Raw genomic sequence first — 6,392 nt, 5'->3', positions numbered from 1 at the left:
ATTTTCGGTTGTTTTTTTTTTCATGTGCTTCATCGTATTCTGTGCGCCGTTGATATACCATATAAGATATGAAGCTGGCCAGAGAGAGAGAGAGAGAGAGATAGAGAGAGAGAGAGATAGAGAGAGCATGTATGCAAAAACAATGCCTCGGGGACGGCGCTGCCTCATAAAATTTTAACTACTTGCAAAAATACTGCTAACTGGTAAACTTTAAGCCAAAAATCATTAAGTCTGCAGCCTGGACAGTCACTAAAATAGTTTCCACTTCAAGACTGTGCAAAATGCTAAACAGAGAACACAAGTCCAGAGAGGGCAAGTGAGAGAGAGAGAGAGAGAGAGAGAGAGAAACTTGATTTTAGCTGTGCTTGTTTTATGCTAACAAATTTGTTGCATGGCCATTTTGTGGTTCCTCCGGGCGGGATTGACTTTCATCTACATCCTTAGTATAAGACTGCCCTCTCTTCCAGCTGTACGCTGTTTGGCATTGTCATTATGACTGCCACTGGACCTTGGAGACACGGTCCGAGAGGGCGAGTGTGAAGCATGTGCCTGTCTACTCTTACGACACTCACAACTTTTTAATTGCAATTAAAAACTAAGCAAAACGACTTTTTGCAACCAGCAGCCATTTTTGGTCGCAAATTTTATGGCAGTATAATATATATAATACTTATTTTTGTATATTTATATTAGAATAACGGCTAGTTGATTTGCAAAAGGCAACAATTACTAATTGGCTTAAATTGAAAACAAAATAATATCTAAAATTTCTATTATTAATTTTGATAAATATTATTATTTTCTTCTATTTTGAGCAATTATTATAATTATAATTATATGAACATAAATGTTTTTCCATTAATTACAAACACATATAAATAAGAAATCATCTATATATATACAAGATATATATTTTTTATAGTGGGTTCATATTTTGTCTGCCTCAAATGTCAATTGACCGCCTTCCTCTTTAGCCTCGACTATATACAATACTTTAAATTCGCTTTGTTTGTCTCGAGTGCGTATTCATTGTCTTGAGCATTTCCAGTAAAATAAGTCTCGCAGGCCTCATCTGGCTGCTTTTGCATGGATTACATTCAACTCATGCCCTGCCAGGCCAAGAAAATTCAGCCAAGACCATTTTACGGCTATCCATTGTAATTTGGGTTAATCCTTGAGCCTTGCCTGAGAAAAAAAGAAACAAATGCACTTGAATTTCTGGACACATTTAAATGCATTTCTGAACAAAAAAAAAATACATCTGCGGCGATTTCCAGAGGTTGTCAGCCGAAAATAGCTGAAACTTTCAACGTTTTTAGCTATTTATTGCGCTTAGGCATCGCATTAAGCCCGTTTAGAGCTATTTTTAGCATTGGATTCAGCTTCAGGCAGTTAAAATTCAAATTTTCTTTCAGACAGCTGCAACTGCAGTTGCGGCTCAAAGGCGGCTCCATTCAGTGATTTTGGCTTTTGTGGTGTCTCGTCGAGCGGCACAAAAAGTGCAGAGAATAGTTGTAGTAGTCCTAGAAGAAGAAGAAGAAGAACAAAACTATATATAAAATAATATTTGTCTTTGGAGCCCACTCACATGTTATGTGTAGGTAATCTCCTTTATTACTGCGGCAACTTTTTGTGGGGCAAAGCGACATAAAACAGGATTTTGAGGGCTGAGATTTTGTGCGGCTGTTCGGTGCGCGAGAGAGAGAGAGGGGGTGGGTCAGGAGGCATTACCAACTTTTGCATAACATGCGAACGAGAGACAAACTGTGAGCATTACGTAAATGTTTATTTTTGCTGAGAAAAGCCACAAGTCATAAAACAAAGTTTTTGGCCCAAAATTATATTGTAGATGTCGTCTGGCAAGAGATGCGCTAATTGAAAATGACTTTGGGCCATAAAATGTGCATTTGGCTAATGAAAATGCTGCTACAGCAGCCTAATTGGGCCAATTGAGCCACTTGCCACAAGTATCTGGCCTGATTCATTCAACTAATTGAAGATATCTTGATAACCCAACCGAACAGCTCTCTCGCTCGCCCTCTCCACTCTTCCAACTGCAGCTCGAGACCTTCTCAAGTAGTGTTAAAGCAAAAAATCAAATCTTTCTCCCACACAATTTCGCATTCGCTTTCGGATGAAAAAACCTCAGTTAAATTTGGAGTCTCCATTTAAATTTGCACAGCCTTCGGTGCCGCAACAAGAAAGTTCCACACTTTTTCGCCTTATTTTTTTAGCCTTTTCCTTATTTTTTTTTTTTTTAGGTAGCATTTGTTTTTTACTGCCTTACGCGCGCTTCCCTGAAATTTTATGGTTTTTCTTTTAATGGATTTATAATTTTTTGGCCACAGCAGGTCCTGAGTTTTATTGAAAGCTGTTTGAGAGAAGAACCTAAAAGGAAAAAGACGTTGGGATATTATGACAAAATTGGGTATAGTTTTTTATTTAACACTCACCTGTTTCGATCTTTAGCAGTTTAAAGTTTTATAATAAAACAAAATTAACAAATGAAGTTGAATTATAGCAGCTACTAAAGGTGTCTCACTAACTGATTACACGATTAATATAAACGAGATATAATACATGCCGAAGACATAATACTCTTCTACAAGAGTAATGCCTACGCATTTCCCTTTTGTGGATATATGAGAATAGCGAATTATACAAAACAGAATCTCAACTAACCTGCCAGACATAACGTAAAATATGTTAAAAATCTTTTAAATTAAATGAAGACCCGACTCGTTACGCATAACGAGTAGAGCTTTACGTAGTTAAGGAAATACAAAGATTAATAGGGAAACAACACTTTAAATAAAAGGTGCCTAAGTGTTAACAAATTAAAATATATAGAGATACAGCAATACATAGCAGAGCTACTGAATATGCGCATATGTGGTGAAATATGGGTCAACGTAGAATTATGTGCCAATTTACATATTTTGCAAATGCAATTACAAATTTATGCAATGCCCAGTTGAACTGGCCAAAGACATAACCCAATTTATTTTGCCGACTTCCTTTGGCCTTTCTACTCTTAGCCGCCATCCTTGGGTTGCTTTGCCTGCTTCTTGCCATGCATTTAGCTGCCATCAAATGCGGTTTGTTCCAGTGTCCGTTTTGCTGTGCAGTTCCATTACGTGCATTTCCCGCATCGCGTGTCTTTAATGACGCTCAACGGTGACTGCGATTTGGTTGCCGCCCACTTTTTGCTTTTTCCGATGCAGCTGCCATAAAATTGCAGCAAGCTTCTGGCCCCAAGCCGGGCCGCACTCCGAAGTCCGAGGTCCAGTCCTAGAGGGCATAAAGGCGAGCCAGTTGCCTGCCATTTGACTGCAGTTTATTAGCTCGAAATTGCAGTTTGGATTGCAGATCTGAACTATTTCGAGCTGTTGCAGTTCAGAAGGATGCTCAGCTCTATGGAGAGCTGGCCTCCGGCTGTAGCATACAAATTTGTGGCATGCAACAGGTTGTAGCAGCCATTTTTTTAACATCTCTGGCACACAAATATGAAAATTTAGTATGCAGAGACCATCAGTAACAAACAAAAAATACCGGCATAAACAATCGCAGAATTTGTTTGGATAATTTTCAGCTAAAAATGGAAAAGAATCAGTAATATATAAGGAAATTCTATATCTACGCACAGCTTGGGCCACAGCATTTTCTTTACAAATCCAGCCGAAAGTGGTTTCTACACTTAAATTTGAATGCTCTGAAATTAAAGACAATATTAGATCTTAATTTTCCAATTAGCAAACAATTTTCACCAGCTTGTCGCTAATTAGCCGCCCATCAAAGGTGACGCGTCGGGTGGCATCGATGCGTAACTTTAACCTCGTTCCGTGTTAACCTTTGCCCTTTCGTCAGACACACGTCAATTTGCACAGCCAACGCGCCGAAAGCAATTAAAAAAGGTGATGTCAAGAAATCTGGCGAAAATTTGACTGTCTCAGCGAATCCTTTCAAGCAGCGCCCAAGTCAAATGAACAAATGCCAAAGAAGAATAACTTTCCTAGCGATATCGTCGAGGGGTTGGGGGGGGGGGGGGGGGGGGGGCGTCTTGGTGAACCTGTCATTTCCATGGCCATTGATATTGCTGTAAGTACTTGTATAAGGGTGCAAATTTATTTTCTGAGCCATCAACTAATTATTTTTGTGTGACAGAACTTTTGATACCTTACTTTTATTCCCATTTACATTAAATAAGAAAAAATAGTGCTGTGATGCAGCTGTGTGGGAGTTCAAGAAATATTTATCGATAACTGAACATGTGCATTTGGCTTCGTGCTTATATCGATAAGCATAGTATCGATAGTTCTGCATGCTCGCGAGTGAAGAAAACATAAATTGTTTGTGTCCCCATTATTTATCAATAACATATTAGTAGATTCTTGCCTTTAATGCTGACTATTTAAATAAATAAAATGTCGAATCAAAAGAAAATGTTGTAAGAAATGCAGCCAAGCTGCAGTCGGGTGAGCCGCGCTTGTTGTGTGTGTTTTGTTTTCTGTTTTTTTGTGAGCTCGGCTTCTGGTGGAGCTGCATATACTACGACGTCATAAGCTGTGTGAAAGTTAAATAAGTGCCAATAACAGCTCAGTGGATTCTTCTTTCATTTAATGCCGAACATTTTAATAGTCAATATTCGCAGCAAAGTTTGAGTGTTGAGATTCGAAAATGTTATGACGTCACGAGCGGTGTGGAAGTTTTATATATGCAAAGGCTGTGCCTAATCATTCTTCTTAACTTCAATATTGATTGTTTCGATAGTTTTATATGTACGCGAATTTACGTAGTGAAGAAAACAAGAAAATTATGTGTTGTGCGAAAAGACTTAAAATTTCAATGAATGAAACGTTTAGCATGCTGTGTTTTTTGTTGGTGCAGATATGGAGATCGCTTGTAAAAGAAACGGTAAAACAGTTAGCTTAGCTTGTGCTGATGAAGACGTGTATGTAAGTATGTATGTATGTATATACGATATTTACAGTAATTTGAGTGCCAATTGTATGGGAATTTACGCAGCAGAAGAACGCGGATAAAGGGAAAAATAACGAAATCACAATATAATATGCTTTAATACATTTTGTAGATTCTGCTTTTAATGCTACTATTACTACTATTTTTTGATTTACAATGGCGTCGGGCCTTGACCTTGTAATGTGCTAACGTGTTACGCATTTCGAACAAGCTGCAACCCCCCCTCTTTCCACTCCCTTGTGTCAAATGCTCAGCAGCGAAAATTATCATTGGCGAACCGCAGCGCCTGCAGCTGCATTTTCAAGCCCAAGTGCCTGCCAAAGTGGCCGCCAATTTTTCTGGCTTGTTTGACAATTGTTGCGGTGTGGCTCGCAGAGCATGGGCGACATTTAGTCCATTCGTGCGCGCAACTGCAGCAGCCAGCGGAAGCAGCGGCACGTGACCATGACAACGATGCCGCCAAACATCCATTCGGCTGCAACGACTTCGAGTACCGTGCACCGTGCACCGTGCACCGTGCACCGAGTGCCGAGTTCGGCTAATGTTGTGCTAGTTGTTATGGCTGTTGTTTGACTCAAAGAGGCATGCAATACAACTACTACTACTACTTCTTCTTCTACTTCCTTTGTGGTGATTGTTGTACCCTGTAACCATAAAAAGTGTAAGTCGAGAGATACATCTTAAACTAGTTACAACTGTGAATTATCATTTACTTTATTTTTCCCCTATTTTTTCTAATTAGCGAAAGCTGCATAAGCTTGTCAATTTTATGTTCATTATTTTATTAGAGACTTGTTATTTGTTTTATATTTTTCGTATAATTTCATTATTTTTGTTATTTATTTTTAACTTATTTACTTAATTTTTGTTATAATTTATTTCTAGATATTTACATAATTATTTTTATTTAATTATTAATTGTAGTAATTTTTAATTATGCTTTATTGTTCTTATTATTTATTTCATTCTTCGTTACTTTTATTATTTATGTCATCTTTTATGCCAATTATGTCAATTTCCCATATCATTTGTTTAATATAATATCAATATGAAATGAACGATGTTAGGTACAGGGTACCTGCTAGTCGTACACTCTGAGTTGTTGTCGCAATTGCTGTTGTTGCTGTGGTGCGTGCAGTTCACAACTTCTCAAGTTTTTCGTAGTGAGACACACTTATTTCTCTGCCTCTCTCACTCTCACTCTCTCACCACATAACGACCCGAAAAGCGCCGCACTTAAACTTGAGTTTTGCTAAACAGTCGCTGGGAGACCAATGATTGCGATCAGCATCTGTAACTTAAAAAGGCTTTAAAATGGGCACTTGACTGTGACCTAAATCCGCACTTATGCCTGATATTAGTTGACATAACCTTGTTACAAAAAATATAACCCATTGGAGGAGACATTTTCG

At 38.3% G+C, this 6,392-nt stretch overlaps 1 long non-coding RNA gene across 3 annotated transcripts; it reads right to left on the bottom strand.

Moving 5' to 3' along the window:
- Positions 1 to 808: 808 nt before the first annotated feature.
- LOC26530401 (uncharacterized) lies at positions 809 to 4,254 on the bottom strand. Of its 3 annotated transcripts, none has more exons than XR_004304503.2 (6): positions 4,182 to 4,254; positions 3,645 to 3,712; positions 2,454 to 3,592; positions 1,589 to 2,388; positions 1,260 to 1,523; positions 809 to 1,185 (listed from the first exon to the last, which is right to left on the bottom strand). It is a non-coding gene; the product is annotated as an uncharacterized lncRNA (long non-coding RNA). The 3 variants fall into 3 exon arrangements; XR_001450139.3 differs by lacking the exon at positions 4,182 to 4,254 and adding an exon at positions 3,768 to 4,046; XR_011416634.1 differs by lacking the exon at positions 4,182 to 4,254 and adding an exon at positions 3,772 to 4,046.
- Between the last annotated feature and the right edge of the window lie 2,138 nt (positions 4,255 to 6,392).

The sequence above is a fragment of the Drosophila virilis genome, chromosome 4, assembly GCF_030788295.1.
Source record: "Drosophila virilis strain 15010-1051.87 chromosome 4, Dvir_AGI_RSII-ME, whole genome shotgun sequence".
In the NCBI taxonomy this organism is placed as follows: Eukaryota; Metazoa; Arthropoda; class Insecta; order Diptera; family Drosophilidae; genus Drosophila; species Drosophila virilis.
Note: the sequence above shows the minus strand (reverse complement) of the source record. Positions and strands in the feature narration are given on the sequence as shown.